This window comes from Acomys russatus, chromosome 6 (assembly GCF_903995435.1).
Source record: "Acomys russatus chromosome 6, mAcoRus1.1, whole genome shotgun sequence".
Lineage (NCBI taxonomy): Eukaryota > Metazoa > Chordata > Mammalia > Rodentia > Muridae > Acomys > Acomys russatus.
In genome coordinates, this window is record NC_067142.1 from 25,904,335 (window position 1) to 25,929,234 (window position 24,900).

The window sequence follows — 24,900 nt, forward strand, 5'->3', positions numbered from 1 at the left end:
ACTAAGCAAGTGAAGGACTTGTATGAAAAAAATTTCAAAACTCTGAAGAAAGAGATTGAAGATGACCTGAGAAGATGGCGTGATCTTCCTTGCTCATGGATCGGGAGAATTAACATAGTAAAAATGGCCATCCTACCAAAAGCAATCTACAGATTCATGCAATCCCTATCAAAATAACTACACAATTTTTTAAAGACATTGAAAGTTCAATTCTGAACTTCATATGGAAAAACTAAAAACCCAGAATAGCTAAAACAATCTTGTACAATAAAAGATGCTCCGGAGGAATCTCCATACCTGATCTCAAACTGTACTATAAAGCAATAGTACTTAAAACAGCATGGTACTGGCACAGCAACAGGCTGGTTGATCAGTGGAATCGAATCGAAGACCCAGATATGAATCCACACACATATGGTCACTTGATTTTTGACAAAGAAGCCAAATCCATTCAATGGAAAAAGGATAGCATCTTCAACAAATGGTGCTGGTCTAACTGGAGGTCTATGTGTAAAAAAATGAAACTGGACCCATATTGTCACCTTGCACAAAACTCAAATCCAAGTGGATTAAAGACCTCAACATAAAACCAGAGACACTAACTCACTTAGAAGAAAAAGTGGGAAAGAGCCTGGAACATATTGGCACAGGAGACAACTTCCTGAACAGAAACACCAACGGCCCAGGCCTTAATGTCAACCATTAATAAATGGGACCTCATGAGGCTGAGAAGCTTCTGTAAGGCAGGAGACACTGTCAAGAGAACAAAGCGACAGCCTACAGACTGGGAAAAAATCTTCACCAACCCTACATCTGACAAAGGTCTAATATCCAAAATATATAAAGAACTCAAGAAATTAAACACCACCAAACCGAATAACCCAATTGAGAAATGGGCCTTGGAACTAAACAGAGAATTCTCAACAGAGGAGTATCAAATGGCTGAGAAACACTTAAAGAAATGCTCAACCTCCTTAGTCATCAGGGAAATGCAAATCAAAACAACTCTGAGATTCCATCTTACACCATCAGAATGGCTAAGATCAAAAATTCAAGCGACACCACATGCTGGCGAGGATGTGGGAGAGAGGAACACTCCTTCATTGCTGGTGGGAATGCAAACTAGTACAGCCACTTTGGAAATCTATCTGGTGCTATCTCAGAAAAATGGGAATAGGGCTTCCTCAAGACCCAGCTATCCCACTCCTTGGAATATACCCAGAAGATGCTCCAGCACACAACAAGAAAATTTGCTCAACCATGTTCATAGCAGCCTTATTCATAATAGCCAGAACATGGAAACAGCCTAAGTGTCCCTCAGTAGAAGAGTGGATAAAGAAACTGTGGTACATATACACTATGGAATACTACTCAGCTATTAAAAACAAGGAATTCCCGAAATTTGGTGGATAAATGGATTGAGCTAGAAATGATCATAATGAGTGAGTTAACCCAGAAGCAGAAAGAATCAAATGGTATATACTCACTTATATCTGCATACTAGCCCAAGGGGCATGTCCCACGAAAGCCTTCACTTACCAGGAAACTGGGACAGAGGGGAAGGCATCCTATTGGGACTCTAAATGAGAGACGCATGGGAGAACAGCAAAATAAAAGGATCCAGAGGGTCCTAGAAATCTACAAGTAGAACAATATGATAGGCAGATTTGGGCCCAGGGGTCCCGCTCAAACTAAGGCACCAGCCAAGGACAATACAGGAGGTAAACTTTAAACCCCTTCCCAGATCTAGCCAATGGTCAGAATATTCTCCACAGTTGAGTGGAGAGTGTGATACGACTTTCTCACATACTCTGGTGCCTCACATTTGACCATGTCCCCTGGAGGGGGAGACCTGGTGGCACTCAGAGGAAGGACAGCAAGTAGCCAAGAAGAGACTTGATACCCTATGAGAATATAGGGGGATAATCCCCCTCAGGAACAGTCATAGGGGAGGGGAATAATGGGAAAATTGGGGGGGAGGAATGGGAGGATACAAGGGATGGGATAAACATTGAGATGTAACAAGAATAAATTAATAAAAAAAAAAAAAGGAAAAAAAAAAAAAGAACTTTAAAAGAAAAAAAAAAAATAAATTTAAACAAAGGTGGATGTAGAGATATTATTCTAAATTTGTCTTAATCACTTGCATATTTTAAAACCCCAACATTTAAACACTAACTCACATTATCTAAACCATCAAACACTTTGCATTTCAGCATAGTCTGGATTCTCTTAATAATTCATCACATACATAAACTGAAGAGCTAAACTATAGCCAGCTACCACAAAAAGGCTTTAAGCATGAAAGCTGGTCTAAGGGTGTTGTCTTCATTGATGTATTTTTTTTCTTTCTTTCTGAAGTCACTGGCTGTCACTCTTGCATATCTCCCTTTGGAGAGGGTCTGTGATTAGCAGGCTATATTCTAGACAACAGATTAACTGGTTCTGCCTGGGAAGTAAGCAACACTAATGTGAATTATCATTAAATAAAAGTGTTGCAAATTAAACAAATTAAAACTAAGGAATGGCCAAATCTTTTCTTTCAACTCATGAACCTTTTAGGCTTTTAGATTTACATGCTGTGGGCTTTTATTTCATCTCTGTGTGTTGTACCTGCATTTACAGGCACAAGTGCATGTGTGTGCATATGCTGATGGAGGCCAGAGTTCGATGCCAGGTGTTTTTCTCTGAACACTCTCTAGTGTTATTTTGGGGACAGGGTCTATCACTGAACCCAGAGATCACCAACTGACCTTACTGGAATTCCCATCCTCACCCTATCCCTAACCGTAGGATTACAGCCCAGACGTTCAGGTTGGCAACTTGAAAGCTGGTCCTCATTCCTCTATGGCAAGTGCTGTACTGGCTGAGCCATCTTACCAAGAACTCTAAGCCTGGTATACATGAATCCTCTTTTAACCCTCCCCAAAGCCTTAGGAATAATGAAAATTATTATGTCACTTTTCAAATGAAAAATCTCATGGTGAATAGAGAGAGTATTCTGCATGACCAAGCTTGAATCAGTTCTCAACTGACTCTCAAGTTCATGCACAAAATTTCTATCCTATAAGGGCATATTCCTTTTTAATGATAATTTTATTAAATATTTTTACATATGCATTTATATTATTACACATATATACAATAAACTACCTTCAGCAAGAAGAACCATGAAGCAATCAGGAAATATATATACACACACACACACACACACACACACACACACATACATATATATACATATATGTATATGTATGTATGTTACAGTCATAATGTTTTGGCTATTTTAAAAAATGTATTTGGCAGCCTTAAAGAATAAAGGAATCCCTTTGTGAGAATAAACTTCAATTGATGGAGTTTTGTAATCAGAGACCTTTCCAGAATGTTCCTTTCTAAAACAGCGCCATATTATCATGTGAGAAGCCTGCGGAGAGGCTTCTTGAAGGTTCCTATTCCACCTGGGCTCTTTTGTTCTAGACTCAAATGGGTTTTTAGTAAAACGCTCAGTGGAAGAGATCCCAAACTATGTCGAATCAGAGATGCTTTTTGCTCCTGTGCCTGGCTCTCTCCCTCTGCTGCCTCTGGGGGATTTCTGGAGAGTCTATTTTCTACTCTGAGTTGGTAGAGTCACTAAAGCAATTGCTGTGACCCCTTCAGATCCCCAGAGGAATTCTGAGACTAGAAGCTGAGACTGAAACAATAGCTCTTCCTCCAGCCTACAGCAAGCATTGAGACACAATTTGCACATCTTTATTTTCTATGCTTAATGCTCATTGCAGACAGGAGTATATCAGAAACCATGGAGCAAATACTGCTTTCTGGCCACTCACAGGCTCCCTATTAACTAGTTTCCGTATACAGTCCAGAACCATCTGGCCAGAAAATGGTGCCACCACAGTGTGCTGGGCCACCCTGCACTAATTAACAATCAAAGTAGTCCCCTACAGTCCGACCTGGGCAATCAGATCAAGTTACTCTACGCTGGATTCAGTTGACAGTGGAAACTCTTCTACAAATCAGATACAAAGTAAAAGAACACACTCAAAAATATACTCAAATAGCCTCTTGATTCCACACATGCATACACACAGGTGAGTACATCTACACACATGTTCACACATGTGTATGATCCCCCAATACACATATGTGCACAATCCCTCAACACACACACACACACACACACACACTGCATTTTCTTTCATGTTCTTTATAGATGATTGTTCTTTAATGGAAGTGCCCATTTTCAAAGCACAGAGGCTAGACCACTTTCCAATATGGAATGGATTCCTCAACAGCCCCAGTCACAGCACCATGGACAACAATGGCCAATGAACAGCAAGGTGTCCCCACTTGCCAGTAGTGCTCCCCACTTGCCAGCAGTGCTCCCCAGTGCTCAGGAGCTCTCCTCTCTGTTCTCCTTCAACATCCTTACGGATCAGTACAAGCCGACACAAGTCCACTACCAGAGAACAGGAGTAACTAGCTATTCCTGAAAAATGCAGGCGCATCTGCAAGTGGCACCGTGGGTACTTTGCAGACTGAAGGAAGCACCAGAAGTTTGGACAAAGACTCCCTACAACTCTCAGCCTGACCTTGAAATTAGAAAATTGCTGAAGTAAACAGGACAGCAAGGCACAGAATGTCACTGTTGATGCCTCTCTAGAATTTCACTTCCATCCGAACTTCTAAACTTCCCAATAAGATCTGCTACAGCAAATGTCCCTTGTAATGATCAAGACAGAAATCTCTCCTCCCCCGGTTAGCTCTGCCTACCCAAAGTCCATCTTCTTTGCCTTCTAGAGAAGTTGACCAAGGAAATAGTACAGTTTTCCTGACATAACAGCTACAGGGTATGTCCTGTCTTGTCCCCTCAAAGTACATTCCTGCCACATTTTATCAGCCACAACTTTCTTGACATGACAACATTAACTGCTGCTGTAAGCATCCGGTCTTCACTCTCTTGCCTTAGGGACTTCTGATGAGAGTGTATCAGGACTGCTGAGCCTAAAGCTTTTACCTTAAAGTGGCTTTCACTCAGTCATGACTGCATGTGGCCAGCCCACACCACAAGCACACACACACATGCAAGTACACACACACTCACATGTATGCACGCATCCACAATACACTACACTAATATGCATACACACAACACATGCACGCACAATACACACACACACACACACACACACACACACACAAGGCTAGCTCCCCGCAGCTGTGTATCTCCAACAGTAGAAAGCCAGGTGCTTGCAATTGGAAATTCAGCCTGTTTTGTATAGTAGGAGAGCTAATCTGATAAAGAATGGATTAGGCAGAGGTTAGCTGTCATAGCAACGACATAGCCACAGCCCATGGTGATCTGTTAAAGGTCTGTGCATAAGACTTCCCTGTGCCACTTTGGGGTTGGCCATAAAGTGATAAACAAGGCAGTCAAAGTTAAGAGGCACATTCTCACCTGCAATAATCAGGCCCAGGCTGAAAGGATCTTTCTTCCATGGACAAGTTGTGCCTGTCAACAGTCTGTCACAGGAGACTTATGAGGACCCCCCCCCCCATGTGAGCTACAGGTAATTAATGGTTGCATGCTGTCTATGCTCCATGGAGGGAAATATTCTGGAGCCACCTGCACCTTTTTGGAACATTCCTGTCTTTCTTAAGATATCACTGCTTTTTTTTTTCCTTTTCTTTTCTGGTAGGGTGTCACTCCTAGGGGTTGAAGCTAGGGACTCAAGAATGCAAAGCAAGTATTCTGCATTTTCGGTGCAGCCACAGCCGAGGCTACTACATTACACTCTTAGAAACAAACCCTCATCTATATTCCTCCAAGCAACCCTAATGAAAACCATTGGCTCATTTAAAAGAGACATCAAAATGGAAGGGAAATGTGTGAAGAGGACGGGGTGGGGGGGGCGTCAGTGAGAGCGGAAAGGGGACAATAGAAGGTAATAGTGTAAATGTCAAAATACATTACATCTGCATATGAAATGTCTTTAATTCATATAATTAGCACATGCTATTACAAACATCAAAAAGAATATTTCTTTATCTTGTATGACATTTTAATATACTTTTTCACGGGCATACTATATTCTACAATTCTCAGTGACTCATACAAAAGTAATGTTCTTGGAAATGAGAAGGAAAGGTAATTTTAAAGGTAAAAATATAACATTTCCGCACTTGGGGATCTTCCTTTTTTATTAATTTACTTATTTATTCACTTTACATCTGGTTGTAGCCCCCTCCCTCTTCTCCCCCAAGTCCTACCCTCCTTCTCCCATCCCCCATCCCTTATTCCTCAGAAAAGGGAAGCCCCCTCTTTCCCACCCGCCCCAACCCATCAAGTTGCATCAGGGCTGAGCAAGGCAGTCCCACTCAGGGGAAGTGACGAAACAGCAGCTAACAGAGTTGATGTCAGAAACAGCTGCCCCCTCCCCCGCAGCTCCCTTTACTAGAGGACCCACATGAAGCCTGAAATGCCCATCAGCAACATGGTAGGGGGCCTAGGTCCAGCTCATACACGGTCCTTGGTTGGTGCTTCAGTTTCCATAAGCCCCTCAAGGCACTTAGGGCTCTTTCAGAAGGCAGAAGGCAGCATAAGGCAGTGTGGACAGTAGCTGCTTTTTCTTTTGTTTTGGTTTGGCTTTTTTGGATGTCAGGGGCAGCTGGAGTTCAAACACCAGCTCTGTATCTTCCCAGATGGGAAACCAGGCAAGTTATTTAACTTCCCTGAACAAGACCAATGAGGAATTAATAATAATAACAGCATCCTCCGAGTCATTGGAAAGAGCTAGGGCAGAAAAGTAGCTCCACAAATATCAGCCCTTGTCACCATTACCCAGAGTGTACTGTGACTGCAGACACCACAGGTCCGCAAAGGACTATGGGATGGCTTCTGTCAGAAGGTAGATTACCTGCTGGCTGGGAGCATCATCCCATACTCAACACCATGTACCTATTCCGGCAGTAGGAAGGATAGGGAAAGAATAGCTTATATAGTTCTCGCAACACTCCCAGCAAGAATCTTTTACAAAATTATGAGTGTGTGTGTGCATGTGTGTGAAGGTCTGAGAACAAATTTCTGGACTTAGTTCTCACCTTCCACCTTGTTGATGCAGAATCTCTCTTCTTCCTGCCACTGGTCATGCTCCAGTTAAGCTGGCTGCTGAGCTTCCATGTGAATCTACTGTCTCTGGCTCTCATCTTCCCCCACAGAGCGCCCAGCTCACAGGAATGGTGACATGTGGGTACCAGGGATGGGATAGAAGTCATCAGGCTTGTATGGGAAGTGCTTTTTCCCACTGAGACATCTCGCTGGGCTAGACAATGATCTTATATAAGCTAAAAACAGAATTCCACCCAGAGTATTGACACTTTGGGCAAAACTTCTGAAGCACCTGTGCTCTTTTTTTTAACCATTCTTTCTGACTTTGCTAAGGTCACTTTCTGTTTTCCCTTGAAGCAGCCCCGGGAATTGAACCCAGGCCTCAGGAACGCTAGGGAAGTACTGTTCTGAGTTCCCATGCAGCCTGGTACCCTACTCTATTTATGCCAGTGCTGATATACTCAGCTGTGCATTTTGTGCATGCAGACACAGCTTTCCAGGTATGCTGCTGGGACAAATGGTCCCCAGTCCCCTTTGAGGCATTGCATCTTTTCCATGGGTAACTCGGAAGACAAGATGGCTCAACCTCATAAATAAACCTGGGATGAATAACTAAACGGCTTCTGACAGATTAACACATTACTAAGCAGAAAGGTATTTAAAATTTTAAGACTCCCAAAAGCGATGTGTAATTATCCAAACGAATCAATGTTTTCCACTGGAGTTAGACACCTGAACAGGTACACGGAGAGATGAAGGGAGAATCGTGAGGCAAGGTGCTACTGATGGCATCTTCAAAATTACAGGGGGGGGGGGGGACATGCTGTTTTTCATACTGTAGCATCAGTCCCATAAAAGAAGGCAATTGTTATTGAGGAATGATAAACACAGGCTGTTGTGTGCTTAATTAAAGGACCAACCCTTCCAGTGCTGAACAAACATAATCCCCAACTGAGTAGAAATGCGAGCTTTGGAGCAGAGGCACACTATTTCAGAATTCTTGTGGCTGTTTGCTCTGAATGTTGTCAGAGAACAGAGTTAAAGTGTATCTATCCTCACAGAGGTGGCTGCATTCTCAAAGCGTCGGCCTGTGACGTTAGTTCCCAAGACAGCCTCCTCCCACCCCAAACGGGTATCACGTTTTTTTCATGAAGTCTGATGGGAGCATGGCGTGACACACAGCCCATCTGGAACCGGCTAAAAGCTCAACTTGGATTACGAATGCTATTTTAATGAATGTGGCGCCCTCTTCTGGTAGAAAACTTAAATCAATCATGAAACCTTGCAGGCAGAACACCAACTTCAGCATCTTGAGCTCTCAACCTCAGCAATACAGGTCAAGGGGATACCCAGATGAGGATGAGTGACCAGATGGCCTTCAATCCATCCAAATCCTCATTAGAGCTACACGACAAAAAAATGAAAATGCAGAAACAAAAGAGAGAGAGAGAGAGAGAGAGAGAGAGAGAGAGAGAGAGAGAGAGAGAGAGAGAGAGAGAAACAGAAATCTGGCAATGGAATAGAAAGTGGAGAGAGAGAGAGAGAGAGAGAGAGAGAGAGAGAGAGAGAGAGACAGAAATCTGGCAATGGAATAGAAAGGTGGGGATTAACAAGGGAATTCCCCAATGGCTATCTTTAAAAAGGGAAATGGGGTTTAAAATAGCCATTCATCTTTAAATGCCAAGAAATGGCCTTCTGATCACTGGACTTCTCAAAGGGAATTCCTTCTATTAAGCATGTCAGTGGATGTAGGGACAGTGGTTGGTAAATTTAGTCAAAGAAAATTTTGTTTGTTTGTTTTGCTTTTTGAGACAGGGTTTCTCTGTGTAGCCTTGGCTGTCCTGGACTCACCTTGTAAACTAGGCTGGCCTCGAACTCACGGAGATCCACCTGCCTCTGCCTCCCGAGTGCTGGGATTAAAGGCATATGCCATGCACCTGACTGGTTGAAGAAATCCTTAATGGAAAGTGAAGTACACTGTGAGAAATGCCTTCTTCAACACTGAGTTTTCATGAAGTCAAACCTACACTGTTGAAAGGACTTTGGGGTTAGACAGACAAACAGCTCAGTGGTTGAAGAGAGCACATTGCCCTTGCAGAGGAATTGAGTGTGGTCCCCAGAACACAGGTCAAGTGGCTCAAAAAACTCTTCTAACTCTAGTTCTAAGATGTTTGACGCCCTCTTTTGGCCTCTTTGGGCACTGCATTCATGTAAACAAACCACCTCCCCACAACACACACACACACACACACACACACACACACACACACACACACACGTAGTACAATCTAAAACAATAAAATAACACTCCACCCCATGTCTACAAGTCTTTTGGAGGGTTTTGACATGCTTGAGATGAAACCTCAAGCCACCTCTACATAGCTCTTTGTCATTAAGTAAAACATGTAGCCCACCTTACGGATAGTGTCAAGTACCTATGCTTGAACAACAGCAAAACGCATGGATGCTACTCCTTGAATCAATTCTAATAAGCTTAAGGATAGAGATACCTAAGAAACTGCTAACCATACAACAGAAAGATCAACAAAAGAACCCTAGCATTCTGGACTGAGGAAAGAGAGCGTGCCTATTAACACTCCACTGACTGCTAAATTAGGTTCACTCCTGAGTGACTTCCGTTGTTTCTGCATCACAACTCCTGTCCATTGCTAGAGGCTGTGGCACATATATTTATGAAAATACATCCCAAGACACCTACACTATTCTGTCATATAGGGGCTCAAGTTCAGGACAGTGGAGGGCTAGGTCGCCATGCCAGCCACAACCAAAAACTGAAAGGAGAACCAGGGTTCTAACATTCGGTTGTTGATGACTGGGTGGATTTGGGGGTGGCAGGAAGTTGGAATGGGACACTGCCAATGATGAGAGTATTCAAGTTTTGTGTTTGGTATTATTTGAATAAGAATTGTCCCCCAAAGGCTCATGTTTAAATACTCGGTCCCAAGATGGTGGCACTGTTTGGGAAGGCTGGAAGCCTTGAGGAGGTGGAGCCCCCCTGGGAGAAGTAAGGCTCACTGTGGGGGCAGTGTTGAGGCTTTAGGGTTGATTCCTACTTCCTGATCACTCAGGCTTGCTACAAGTACATACAGTGTAACCACCAGTTTCTTGGACCTGCTGGCTTTTTTTTTTTTTTTTTTTTAGCATGAAGGACTGACTCCTTCCAGAACCCTAAGACAAAATAAACTCTCCTTTAAGTTTCTTCTGCCAGGGTATCACAGCCATAGAAAGTAAGGAAGACACTATTCTTTTATGCAAAGGAACATACTGCAACAGTGGGGGAGCCAGACAAAAGAAACAGATTTGGAAGTATTACATTCATATTGACAGGCATTTCTCCATGACTGGACCTCACTCAAGCCACTAGGTTCTTTTAACGACATGGGCATGTCATTGGAGTGCTACATTCACACTAGTATGACAGCATCTGAACAAAAATTGTGCCAAGGCAGCGTAAATGGGACTCTCAACACCCACATCCACACCCGTTCTAGACCTGAGGAGTGACTACTCTTCCAGCTTCCAGCAGATCAAGCCTGACCATCCAGGCCTGCCTGCAGCAGAATCCAACGAGGCTTGGTTAGCAACCTCCCTTACTTCAGTTCCTCAGTGATACAGCCCCACATTCCTTTGAAGATGTCTAAATAAAATAACATATTTAACATATACCTGTGTTATAGATAATGCATTACACATGTAACATGCATATTACAAGTTGTATGACACTAACCAAGGACAATACAAGTAGTAAACATCGAACCCCTACTCTGATCTAGCCAATGGACAGGACATTCTCCATAGTTATGGGGAGAGCACGGACTGACTCTGACATGAACTCTGGTGCCCCATATTTGACCACCTCCTCTGGGTTGGGAGGCCTGGTGGCACTCAAAGAAAGAATAAGCAGGCTCCCAAGATGAGACTTGGTAGCCTATGACCATACAGAGAGGAGGAGGTCCCCCTTGGTCTTAGACCTAGGGAAGGGGAGTAGGGTGAAAGTGAGAGGGAGGGAGGAGCAGGAAGGTACAAGTGATGAGATAACAATTGAGTTGTAATCTGAATAAATTAATTAAAATTTTAAAATTATAAGTTGTTCTTTAAGTGAGATCAACATGTAATAAATACCATATACTAAATATTTTAATTATTTATCTGCTGTATATTAAATATATTGGATATTTAATATCATTATAAATTTATATAAGTATAAATAATACAATAAATAATAAATAATATATTACAATTTATCTAATGTATTAGATATGTTACAATATCATATTATATATATGCATATTATTAGTAGATACAGTTCATTAACGACTGTAGTTGATTTTGAGCTCCACATGCATGCTAATTAGATTTAGTTATTTGATTCTGGGGATGTGTAGAGTGTTAGGAGACATGGGGACTCTAACATTCAGAGAGATACAGAAATGTTTACACTCAGAAGTGCCCTCCAAACCTAGCCCTTCTCCCATAATCCTACTCCCAGTTCTCCTATTCTTTTTTCTCTCATTCATGTTAGTTTTTTACTTATATCTCATACTTTTTGCATAAATAAACAAGTACATATCTGCTTACATGAGATGCCCTCCATTCTTAAGCAAGTAGCCAATTCTATGCTTGATTTCCAGCTTTCCACACTTAGAAACCATATTAGGAATATGACAGTTCACAGACGCTATCCTTACTCCTTTTTCACAACTTCATAGTAATATGTTTTGTAGATACACTAGTTAGTCACCCAGTCCTTCATGAATAGACAATTATGTTAACTCCAATATTGTTCGATCATAAGAAGTAACACAGTGTAGAGGGACCAGGTGACTCACTGGATAAAGGAACTTGACCATAGGCCTGGTGACCTAAGTTGGACACCCAGAGCCTACATATTGGAAGGAGAGAACATAAGACACCAAAAAACATCTCCTGACTTCCACATGCATGCTGTGGCATATGCGCCCCTCCACAAATATACTTTATAAGCAGCTCAATAGAAAAGCAAGGTTTTAAATTTCTACAATGAATAACAGCCTTACAGATGTGCAATTTCTACTATCACAGCTGCATTGTCTGGGAGCTTCCTAGATACGGGGATGGCTGAACCTGACACAAGGACATGGGTGACTCTGTTGAGTGGGAAGAAATCCCCTGAAAAGCTGCACCCTGTTCCTAGCAGCAGAACAAGTCTGTTTCCCCACAACCTCACCAACAAGAGGTCTTGTGACATTATCTGGCTTTCACTAGTTGATAGCTGAGATCCGGTGCCCCGGTGACATTTTCTTCAGGAGGTCTAAAATGATGACTGAGCTTGGCTATTTTCTCACGTTCTCATCTCATTCTAGATCACTGTTGTGCATTTTCTGTGTGGACCTCTTTGCTTTTTTTTAAATCTAGTCAGTGGTGTTTGCTTGTTTTTTTAACTTTCACCCGTGTGGGAGCAGGAAGCCAGTCTCAGGTGTCGTTCCTCAGTAACACCACACCTTGACCCAATACATGTCCTGTCACTGGTCTCAAGCTCACGCATTAGCTGAGCTTGCTAGCCAGCCAACCCAAGTGGTAGCCTGGTCCCTGGCCTCCGAAATGCTGGGGGTTACAGGTCTCCACATCTGTGTTTTACATGGATCCTGGAGACACAAACTCTGGTCTTCCTGCTTTTGTGGCCAGCACCTGTACCCTCAGTCATCTCCACAGCCCTTGATCTCCAATGCCCATCATGGTTTCCCTGTCATTAGAGATTTCCCCTTCATTAGAGATTACCTTTTTGCTTTGTGTATATCTTCATGGAAAAGTCTCAGAGTTTTACATGAAGGGTGAATCATTTTGGGGGGTCTTTCTCTATACTAACATTAAAGAAAAACCACTGCTTGTCTTCTTCTGGAGCTTGAGTGGTTTCTTTCTTACGTTTGTATCCCCTAATGTATAGAAGTTTTATTAGTAACAGCAACTTGAAGTAAGAGAGTTCGTGTGGTTGCCTGGGAAGATGGCTCAGTTGGGAGAGTGCTGGAGCCACAGCAGCAGTGTGACCAGGCAGGCATAGCAGTGCTTCTCTGTGGTGCTCCCCCGGGATGAGGTGGAGGGGGAAGGGACAAGTAGATCCTCAGAGTTTACTAGCCAGTTGTGCTAGCCAACTCTGTGAGACACTCTGTCTCAAAAAATAAGGTGGGAAGCAACTAAGAAAGATACCCAATGTTCACCTCTGTCCTCTGCATAAACGTACACATGCATACAACACACATGTACATGCATAATAACACACACTCATGCACAATCACATATGTACACACATACTCACACACATGAACATGCAACCATACTCATAACCACACTCACACACTCACACCCATAAACATACTCACATGCACAATCAACATGTGTACACACACACTCACACATGTACACATGCACACATACTCACACATACACTTAAACCCATACACACACACTCACAAGCACACACACAGTGCACACACACACAATTTCCTGATGCACCATGCACTAACTCCTGGAGTAAGTAGCACTAGTTGGAGTTGGACAGAATACTTGATTGAAGGTTTATGTAGTCTACATAGATTCCCTCCGCCACTCCCCCTCATCCTCTCTCTTCTGCTCCTACCTGTCTCAGACTTCCTCTCTCACTCTGCAGATGGGAAGCCAGAACCCAAACAACAAGCCTAATTGGGTTAAGCGCCAGCGTGGGATGGCTCCTTGACAGACCATTCTTTATTGGAGGGTGTGCTCTCACAACTACACACCAGGCTTCATTGTGAAGGACAGACACCAGCGACCATGCGAAATCCATTCATACGACTGGCCTCCCCTTTATTAGCACCATCTGAGTCTGTTAGAAATGTTAACCAGGGCTTTAGTTTCTCTGCAGAGGGCTTTAAATTAATTAGGGGTTCAGTGCTAACAAAGAGTATGATACATCCATAAATCAATCCGGTGTCGGAGGGCTTCTCAGAGAGGATGCGTATTTATGGGGCCTTCATACCCAGCATCCCTGTTGGGTTCCCAACAAAAGGGTGCAGGTGTGGAATAGGCCAGTGTGACCAGGGAGCACCAATAATCATCCTGCATCACTTAAGCCACAGCAGGTAATCAGCCAAATCAAAGTCCTGGGTGCCCAGCAAGTAACACCAAGTCTCTGTGAAGACCGCAGTGTGCCATGTTAACCCCAGTCAGTGAAGAGCCCAGGCACTGTGATTTATTTTACACCAAGCCTAAGAATTACAAGAACATTGATCAAAACGATTCCCCCCCCCCCCCCCTTTGTTAGGAGCAGAAAAGTAACAGATGGAACCACCTTTTAATGTGCTGAACATTAATAGAACAGAAGAACCTATGAACTTGCCGGTGCCTTTTATTAAATGCACTCGCGTTCATGTTTGCACACACGCGGGCTGTGTGCTTTGGAAAGACTGCTATTCAGGGCCCTTTCACCGAACACAACACTTGTACTTTTGACTCCACTCTAGAACGCAGAACAATGACTATCAAGTTTTAAACGTTTCCACGTGGCAGCCTCTCTGTTTTCTTGAATCCTTTTGTTAGAAAACACCTGAGGAACAAAAGAACTATGGATTTGCCTTTAAATGGCTCGTATTTTGTCACATTTAAATGTGTGTAAAAACAACCATGAATGAATACACATCAACAAAATCTTTTAAAGAATATAAATTATGCCTACCTTTAGTGTGAGGCTTTTTACAACAGCTTTCTTCCAAGTAAAATTCTCTTTGTTCCTGGACTGTATTTAAACTCAACCCTACATGGGGGTTCTGAAACTTCCATGCTGGATGTAATTACACTTAAGCCTGTACAAGCAATGTTGCATAATGAGCTCCTTGAGATGAAAATGTGGTGCTACGGCACCCCAGAGCAAATCCGTCACAAGAACACTTAAGAAAGCCATAATTTTAAAACAGCAGAAGCGAGTGTGCCAATCCAAGCACAACTCCTCAAAAGTCCTGATGGTTTTCAGCTGAACAGTCCAGGGAAGGGGTGATTTGGCCTTGGGAATAGGCAGAAGGAACATCTTAGGAATTTGAATGGCACAGGAGACTTTTATCTTCCATACGTTTGACATAAGAGGCTTCCGCCAGGAGCCGGCGCTCGGCACCCCCAGGGGCAACACCATTTGGTTGGGTTTATAGTGATGCAGGCCCTACGGGCTTCGTTGCCATGGCAAAACAAGCAAAGCAAGCAACCTTGTGCCAGGGAACAGGGACTGAACCACAGCCTTGATTTTGGAAGCAACTGAGTCAAGCTGGGAAGATGAATGCGGGAGGGGTTGTTAAAACCATGCTGCCCAGGCCATTTGTCATGGCTTCTCCCAGCCTTGCTTCACACTCTTGAGCCACACAGGTGCTCTCAGAATGTGCACCTGCACCAGTGCCAGCCACACCGAAAACAAGACAGAAAAACTCCTTTCTGATGTGGCGCCCCATCTCCACACGACTGTCTTCTTTTCCAGACTGCTTTCACACGGCCAAACTGTAAGGCTCTCTACTTGGATGTTGAGATTTTCTTACTTGGGAGGGTAGTATCAGACACCCCAACACAAGCATGAGAGTGGTATAAAAAAAACCACCCATATGGGCTGGGGAGATGGCACAGTGGCTATGAGCATATTTGGCTCTTTCAGAGGCCCTGAGTTTTGGTTGCCAGCATCCACATTAGGCAGCCCACCTGCCTTTAAGCGCAGCTCCAGGAGACCCGTGACACCTTCTTTGGGGCTCTGCAGGAACCTTCACTCACCTGCACACGTCACACAGATACAACACATACGTCGGATTAACATCAATGGTATTGTTAACAAATTTGGGAACTGCCTCGGTGATGGTGAGTCTGAGAGCCAGGATCTGCTCCAGGAAAGGAAGAACCATCTCCCACAAGCACTCGACTGATTCTACAAGAGCAACATGGCACACGTGAACTCCCACACACAGACATGCGGAAAGAAATAAACAGAAACAACTTAAAGTAGTTGGGAGTGGTGGCACATGTTTCCAATCCCAGTGCTGATGAGGCAGAGGCAGGCAGATCCCTGGGGCTTCCTGGCCAAGCTAGCCAGCCTAGACTAGCTCACATGGGGATCTCCGGGCCAGTGAGAGATGCTATTTCAAAAAAAGAGGGAAAGTGGACAATGGCAAAGAGATGAAAGCTGAGATTGTTCTCTGGCCTACATATACAAAGGGGTGTGTGTGTGTGTGTGTGTGTGTGTGTGTGTGTGTGTGTGTGTGTGTGTGTGTGTGTGACAATATGGATGATGGGAGGATACTGGTTTTATCACATGATATCAGTTGCATGTGGTAGCTGCACAGCACTGAATACACCGAGTGCAAACTGGTAGGTGCCTGGGGTGGGGAAACAGGTTATGAGAAGGAGCAGAGTGATACGAACCTGCAGTTGGATTGACTCAATAAAGCTAGACCTCTTACGTGAAGCCCAAGGACTATTTCTGGTCATAATTCATTGAGGATGGAAACCTTGCTAATAGACTGTGGGTTCTCTTACCAAACATGCACAAAGAGTAAAATATGAAGGGCTCTAGCAAGCCCGAGACTGGCAACCATGGCTCTGTAGGCCTTGTCCTTCCTTGCTAATTTGTTAGAATACATTCCTAAAGCTGGCCCCCAGGTCTATGTGGCAGCTTCCCCCTCCTGAGGCTGGCCACCAAGGTCCAGCTATCAAAGCATTGAAGTCCATCAATCAAAAGTCACCTATGGCTGCCCCAATTAACATGCCCAATTAAAACAATCCAATCATCCTAACACAAGGCTTTCTCCTCTTTCCCTGTATAAGCTGCTGCTTGCCTGTGGGCTGTGTCTATCTCTTCTCTGTCCAGAGGCAGTCTTTTGTTGCTCCAAGGCAAATATTCCTTCCTCCCCTGCCTTTTTTCCTTTCTCCCTCATCCTCTGGCTCCTATCTTTGCCTCTTGTTCCCTGTCCATTTGTCCCTCTGGGGCAAATGGTGTGCCTTGTGCTGATTCCAGGTCTTTCAAAATGTAAAGTAGGGGAGTAGAGGGTAGATAGGATCTAAAGTTGTATTTGTGTAGGAAATTACCGAGGAATCTCTGATAAAAACGTACTAAATGGAAGGCCATAGGTGTTAATTTGTTTGCCTATAGCAATCTCAACATAGACTATAGCATCGGGCTGTAGTCATTAAGTACCACATAGAGGGAAGAACTGAGGCAAACCTGTCTGTCGTCCAGACACTTGGGAAGTGAAGGGAGAGACATGAGGAGTTCAAGGCCAGCCTGCACTACATAGAAATGTCTATGCTAGCCCGGGCTATAGAAGCCTGAGAAAGAAGTGAGGGAAGGGAGGAAAGAATGGAAGGAGAAAGGAAGGAAAGAAGGAAGGAAGGAGGGAGGGAAGAATGGACAATGCTTATTTATGCAGACACTCCTCTAAAAGAAAGACTCCTAGAACACCAGTGAGAAAGGAGCTCGGATAAACACAGTAAGCCTTAGTGTTTTCAAAATCGTTTGACATTTGGAGCGAAAACAGCCCTGCCATGTGATGTGTTTCTAAACATATGTGGCGGGAATCAAGACATTCATGTTACAAATGGGGGAGGCGGAGGGGGCAACATGAGAATGAGGTTTCTCCAGAGCATTCTGAGTGTTGATGAGCTATGCGTGTGAGGTTATACCTCGAGAAAACACTAAAAGTGACATCCAGACAGATATACTCAAAGAACGCTCAAAATAAATCAAAAGCAATCCTAAAAGCTGTGTCAACACCCACAGGATGGTAGTAGTAGGAAAAATGATGAAATCAAAACCCGGAGGATGAAAGCAACGGCAAAGGAGGCATACACTATGACACATCAGTAGCTCAGCCGAGAGCAAACAACCTCAAAACACCGAAGCAAAACCCAGATTTGGGGCTGGAGAGATGGCTCAGTGGTTTAGAGAGCACTTCTTGCTCTGGCTGAGAAGCCAGGTTTGCATCCTACCATCCATACTGTATGGCTGGCAACTGCCTATTAACTCCAGTTCCAGGGGATCCCATACCCTCCTCTGGCCTTAGAAGACTGCTACACATACACAGAGAGATACAAACACACACACATAAATAAAACTAGAATAAATCTTAAAAGCAAAACAATCCTCCTCCCCCTCCCACACACACTGATTTGTAGAATAGATTAAAAATAAAATAAAATAAAAACATGATCCAGCTGTACGCTGCCTACAGAAAACTCACTGTAAATGTTAACAGTATAGGGGGAGTTAAAAGTAAGAATATAGGGAAAGGTTTGTCATCTCTACCTTAACCCACTGAAAGTTGGAGGGCACCCATTAATATCTAATATAGAGACTTAGAGGAAAGAAAACAAGAGACCAAGAAAACACATCGTAGTTGTCTCTGAGACTGGCTTACTTCACCTAATATGATCATCTCAGGCTGTGCCCGCTTTCCTACAAATGGCATGACTTCCTTCTTTATGGCTGAACAAATATCCATTGCAGACAAAGTACTTTCCCTTACCCATCCCTCTGCTCCTGGACACCCAGCAGCTGCTGTGAATAATTCTGAAGTAAACACCAGTGTGCATGCTAAAAGAAGTAACAGAATGGAAGGCAGCCAGGGACTAGGGTTGCTGTGTCACTTGGAAGCATTCCAGTCTTTGATAAAAAAAGGAAAATTCCAGTTGAATTGCTAATTATCTTTAAAAGGATGGTTTCCTTAATATACCAATACCTTTGTAGAAAATTAAGCATGCTGAGGATAGCCTACTATGTATAAACTGACTTTGTGCTTACAGTTGCTAAGGACAACACATCAGTGAATTCAGTGCTTTCAAATATTTATTTTGATTTATTATATGTGAACAAGCACCTATGTACACATCTGTATTATACATATATATATGGGTGTTTATGTATACACACACACCCTATTGTGTTCCCTGTACAACCTTCTACGTGCACATCTGTATTATATATGTATGGGTGTATATGTACACACATACACACATACACACACATACACAGTCACACCTATTGTGTTCCCCACACAACCACCTATGTGCACATCTATATTATATATGTACACACACACCCTATTGTGTTCCCCATACACATGTGCACATCTGTATTATAGATACATATATATGTATGTATATGTGTGTTGTATATGTACACACACACACACACACACACACACACACCTATTGTGTTCCCAGTATGCACTCAGGTAAAAAAATGAAACTTAACCTCAGCTCTGTCTCTGCCTGCTGTGTAGCAGTTTCCTCTAATATGAAACGTTCCATCTCCAAGTAAAGTTCCTTAAGACATCAAGTAAACAACTCAAAATAGCTTCAGGAAGTTCATGAAACTGATCAGATTCACTAGGTCCTTCCCTCCAAGAGGAAACAGTAAAGATGCTGAGAGCCATTCTCAGACAGGCCAGACTGCAAAGATGTTTCAGAGAGGAGATGAGCTGCCCTGAAGGGGCTTAGGCCAATGACCCTCCTAGAAGGAACAGTCTCCAACCTGTTAAGTTGCCTGCAGGCTGTGTAATGTGCCCAGCTTTTGTGCACTGTCACCTCTGCCGAGTAAGCTTTGGTTACACAGGGTTACCTGTAGTAAGCCGTCACCCATATTCCTGTAATTAACCCATAAAGCTCATTGGCTCATCGTTGGGCTTTGGGGATATCCATACTTTGGATATTATGACAACAACTCCTATCTGGGATGAGTAGGGGTGTGTGTGTGTGTGTGTGTGTGTGTGTGTGTGTGCGTGCGTGCGTGCGCGCGCATGCGCTTTCATCCCCAAAAATGTGTGACACCACAATGTCCCCTAAAATCAGTGAAACTACCACCAGCATCAGCTCTGATGGAGTGGTCTGCAAACAGTTACCCTGGACTTGAACTTCTTCCCCACTCAGGGCTGTGGAGCTCTATTACACACCATCAAGCAGCTAAGGGCGGGGCCAGCAAACATGGTGCTGTAGCTCAAATCAAATGAATTTTTATCTAATTGAAAACAGTGCTTCTGGCAGGGACCTGCTTCCCTTCCAGAGGGGGAGAGGCAGATTCCTGCTGCTCCCTGCCCTCTCTGTTTTCTGCCTACCAAGCCCCAGGAATGGTTTGTTTATTGGAGAAGATAAGGGAATTAAAGTTCCGGCCTTCTGCAAAATGAATTAGGAAAGGAAAGAGGCTCCAGGGGAGGATCAAAACACGCCAGAGATATCCAGTAAAGAGAGAGCTGGAGAGCACTCCTAGGATGCTGCCATGAGCTCCCGTGCTCACCTCTGAGCACAAGAGCTCAGGTCTGATCCAATGGTGTCAAAGGACAGTTAACGACAGAGCTACTAAGACCGAAGCCAAGGTGCCACACTAGCCTGGGCCCAAACGCACTCTAGCCCACAGGACTGTGAATGTCATGGAAGATGAACTCAAAAGAGGGCCATGACTCACACATAGGATCAGAACCTGTGGCCCACATTTAACTGGCAGCCTAAAAAGAATCCAAACCCCTCAACATTTTCTTTGTGATTTAGAATTAAAAGAAAACTGAGGACCTCATGAGCTCGTGCCTAAAATATAGAGAGACTTGATACTGCAGATGGATGTCCTCCTGTCCACCTAAATGCTCAGTACTATTATCAGCAAGCCCAAGGGCGTTTCTTCAGGCATTGATCAGCTGACTCCACTGCTGTGTGCCAAATAAAGGGACTTGGACTTGTGAAAAGTTGAGGAAACAACAAAGTCAGGAGCCCTGCACTACCTGATTTTAAATCTTGCTAGGCAGTCAGTCACAGCAAGCAAATGATGCAGCATTTTCAAGGGAGGGAGAAAGAAACAGATAAAGGGGGAAGGGGCTGGAGAGATGCCTCATCCGTCAAGAGCTCTTGACGCTTTTGCAGATGACCTGGTAGCTCATGACCAACTGTAACTCAGCCCAAGAGTCAATCTGTCTCTGTCTGTCTGTCTGTGTCTCTGTTTCTGTCTCTCTGTCTCTGTCTCTGCCTCTCTCTGTGTGTCTGTCTCTGTCTGTCTGTCTGTCTTCTGTCTGTCTGTCTCTCTCTCTCCTCCCCCCCCCTCTCTCTCACATACACACACACGAATAAATAAATATATAATAAATATTTTAAAAATTAATCTAAAAAGTCAACATCAGGTACAGACTTGTATGTGTAGAGGGAAATGGTTTTCAGCAAATTTTGGTATGAAAACTCAAAGGAAGATCATCTTTTGAATTGTCACACATGCATGTATTGATTTTGTATAAAGTACATGTCAACCCATACCACTCATCACAGACAGAATTTAGGCATCTATCGATTTAAATAGATGTGACTAAAGCACATCTTGTTCCATGCAGAGGAAAATATGAGGTAATGTTTATAAACATACTAAAGGCAAAAAATCTTCAAATACAGAACATATTAATGTTAAGTTTAAAAAATCAATATTAAAATATTTCTAGTCATCCAGAGGCACCAATCTTTAAAGGAAGTGGGCAAATGAAAAGGTGAGGCAAAACTGGCAACATATATTGTGATGAGACTGTACAAAAAATAAATAAATAAATAAATATAGTGTACAGCTGGACCAAGAGGAAAATCCGTTGTCACTCCTTCAAGTAGGTAAAACAACCCACCAGATGTTGCCAGTGGAAGGCAGGTGGATTGTAACTGAGCAACATCTTTATCACAAAGGAAATGCAAGTCAAATTGCAGGGAGCTGCCATCACATTACCTACAACAACTTCAAAACCAACGGTCTTGCATGTTAACAAGAAGCAGTCAACAGGTCTTGCCGTGACTACACTTATTATTAAACTATGAGTGCCACCGTGCATGTTTGGCAGGTCAGAGGACAAGTTGGAGGAGTCCATGACTTCCTTACATCATGTGGGCTCTGTGGATAAACTCAGATTGTCGCAATTAGTGGCAAGCACCTTTACTTCCTGAGCCCTCTTGAGATTGCCACTTTGGTTTTGTGAGATAGGATCTCTTAATGGGCTTGAATTTATCAAACAGGCTAGAATGGCTTGTCAGTGTGCCTCAACAATCCTCCTGTCCCCACCTCAACAATCCTCCTGTCCCCACCCCCTCAGAGTTTCTATGACAGGCATATACCAGCATGCTCAGAATTTTGTGTGGGCTCTGGGGATTGAACTCAGGTCCTTAGGCTTGTATTGCAAAAGCTTTAATAAATGAGCTACCTACCCAGCGGCCTAATTTTCTTTATAAATGCTTTCTGAAGCCTTCATTCACAAACTGGGAAAAGTGGTAGAGTTCCAGCATTTTCATGCTATGCCATTACCTTCCCCCACCGCCCTCCCCCACGCCTGTGCTCAGCTCTGGCTGGATGCCTCCCTTTCTTCCCAGGCTCATACTTCCTTCTACTTCCTTATCATATGTATTCCATTTCCCTGTCCTATAAGCTTTCTTCTTCCCCCATTGTGATCCGCTTTCCAGTTTCCTAATATACATACAGATATGAACACACACACACACACACACACACACACACACCACTTACATATACATAACTTTAAACTTAGGTTCTGCATTTAAAATGAAATGCTATTTATCTTAGAGTCTAGATTTTCCTGAAGATGTCATAATTTCATTTTTCACCACAACTGGAAAGATATTATATATATGGAGCACATTTTCTTTATTTGTTCATCTACTGATGGACACTGGTTCCATTTTCTCACAACTATGAGTAGCATGGCAATAAGCCTGGCCGTGCAATTATCCATGCAGTGCGCTGACTTAAGAATCCTTTGGATACTTCAGGGTGGGTGGCTGGGCAGGTGTAGTGTTAGTTCCTTGAGGGTCTTCCCCATTGAATGGGACTGTGGCTGCACCAACTGACATTCTCTCCAGCAATAATCAGTATCCTCTTTTCTCACAACCAACCACACTGTTTTAGGGTGAGTTTCCAGGGCTGGAAAGATGGCTCAGTGCTTGAGAACCCCTGTTAGTCTTGTAGTGGTCCTAGGATTTGGTTCCCAGCACCCTACTAGTGGCCCAAAAGCATCCATTACTCTAATTCTAGGAATCCGATCCCCCTCTTCTGACCTTCAAAGTCGCCAGGCATGTGTGTGGTACACATGCACATACATTACACACATGCATACACATGCATACACACATGCTTATGGGTAAAATGTTCATATACATAAAATGAAATAACTAATTTTTTTTTAAGCAAACACTATTATTCTTGCCATTTTCTTTGTATGGGATGGCCTTATGCACAGAGATTTCTGTGGCAAAGTGTAAGTAATCTCACCAAGGACCAGATTTGATGTGAGCATTTGGAAGATCACAAAGGTCATATTCAAGATTTTAAAATTAGCTAACAATCTTGTGTATATATGATTCTAACCTCACGCCAAAACATGTGTAATTGGAACTTTCAAAGGTTGACAAATAAGAAAGAAGTTTTTTAACTGAATGGCTCTGTGAGGTAATGAGAATGGCGTCTTCACGTGGATCAGCGGATCTTCTTTATGCATTAACAAAAACTGTGGTGCACTGAAGACTCCAAGACGGGACACACTGAGCCAGCAGAGTAGACCACAGGTTAAACACTCTCTGCAAAGGGGAACAAACTGGGCGAAATAATTAAAGGAACTGTAAACCAATGGTGAAGTGCATTTCCCTTAACAACTAGGAAAACCAACATAAAACATCCAAAATACCCAAAATCTTCTTTAATAAAACACAATTCCCAGGCCGAACTTGTTACCTTGGATACAATAAACAACAGCTACTGTGCTATGAATCCAGCCTGGCATTACCTCAGGCTGGGGTTCATATTCCACGCACGTGTTCACGGGTTCATCCATATAACTAACAGGGAACCTTTCCACATGAAACGCAGAGTCCTACACTGGACCGTAGGTCACAGATGGGTCATGGTGACGTCATAGTAAAGTCTGGAATTTAATTAACACTCATATAACAACATTGGTCGCTCCGCTATGGAGATCATACCACAGCCATAGAAGATGTTGATAAGGAGAAACTGGATGAAGGGCTATAGATGTGTCATGTTCTGTTCATGTGGATTTAATGATATTCAAAAGTGAAGAGCTTATTGCAAAAATCAAAAACAAGGAGACAAAACCAAAGACCAAAAACCAAAAACAAAACTACTCCTGGATTACAGAGGAAGTTCGAATGGCTAATTCTTGCTGTGCAGCCCTGAGGACCTACCTGGTTCTATCCAGAATCCATCTAAAACCCCAGACATGGTGATGTATGTTTCTAATCCCAGTGCTTGGGAAGTGAGGCCTAGCAGAACCCAGAAGCCTGCTGATCAGCCAGCCCCACCTACTCAGTGAGCCCCAGGCCAGTAAGAGAGCCTGTCTTCAAACACAAGTCAATGTTAGCTGAGGAGTGACAGCCAGGCTTGTTCTCTGCCCTCCAGGGCCTTCCACAAAGCAGTGAGCAATGCAGATAGGGAGAGAGTGTGGCTCCCCACTCAGACCTTGGAGTTTTTCCAACTTGTTTTCGTATTGCTCAATGATACTTCCCTGTAGCCGCCTTAATTGTTTGAACAGTTGTAGATTCTCTCCGAGTTCCGATGCCTAGCATAACAAACAGTGTGATGTGCCTTCCCAAAATATGTTAGCACATTCCTGGTCTTCTGTGCACCTGAGATGCATTCAGCTTCTGGCTTGTAGCCCCCGCTTCTTCCATTCCCCATCAGGACAAGCACAGGACCAGCGACTTCCCCAAGCATCTCCCTCTTTTTGGTGGATGATTTGTCACTTAGCTCTCATGGA

At 43.4% G+C, this 24,900-nt stretch overlaps 1 protein-coding gene across 8 annotated transcripts in view; it reads right to left on the reverse strand.

Annotated features, from left to right (window-relative positions):
- The window catches only part of Nckap5 (NCK associated protein 5), a 958,567-nt gene that overhangs the window by 531,767 nt on the left and 401,900 nt on the right, over nt 1-24,900 (reverse strand). The gene's annotated exons all lie outside the window — the stretch shown is intronic.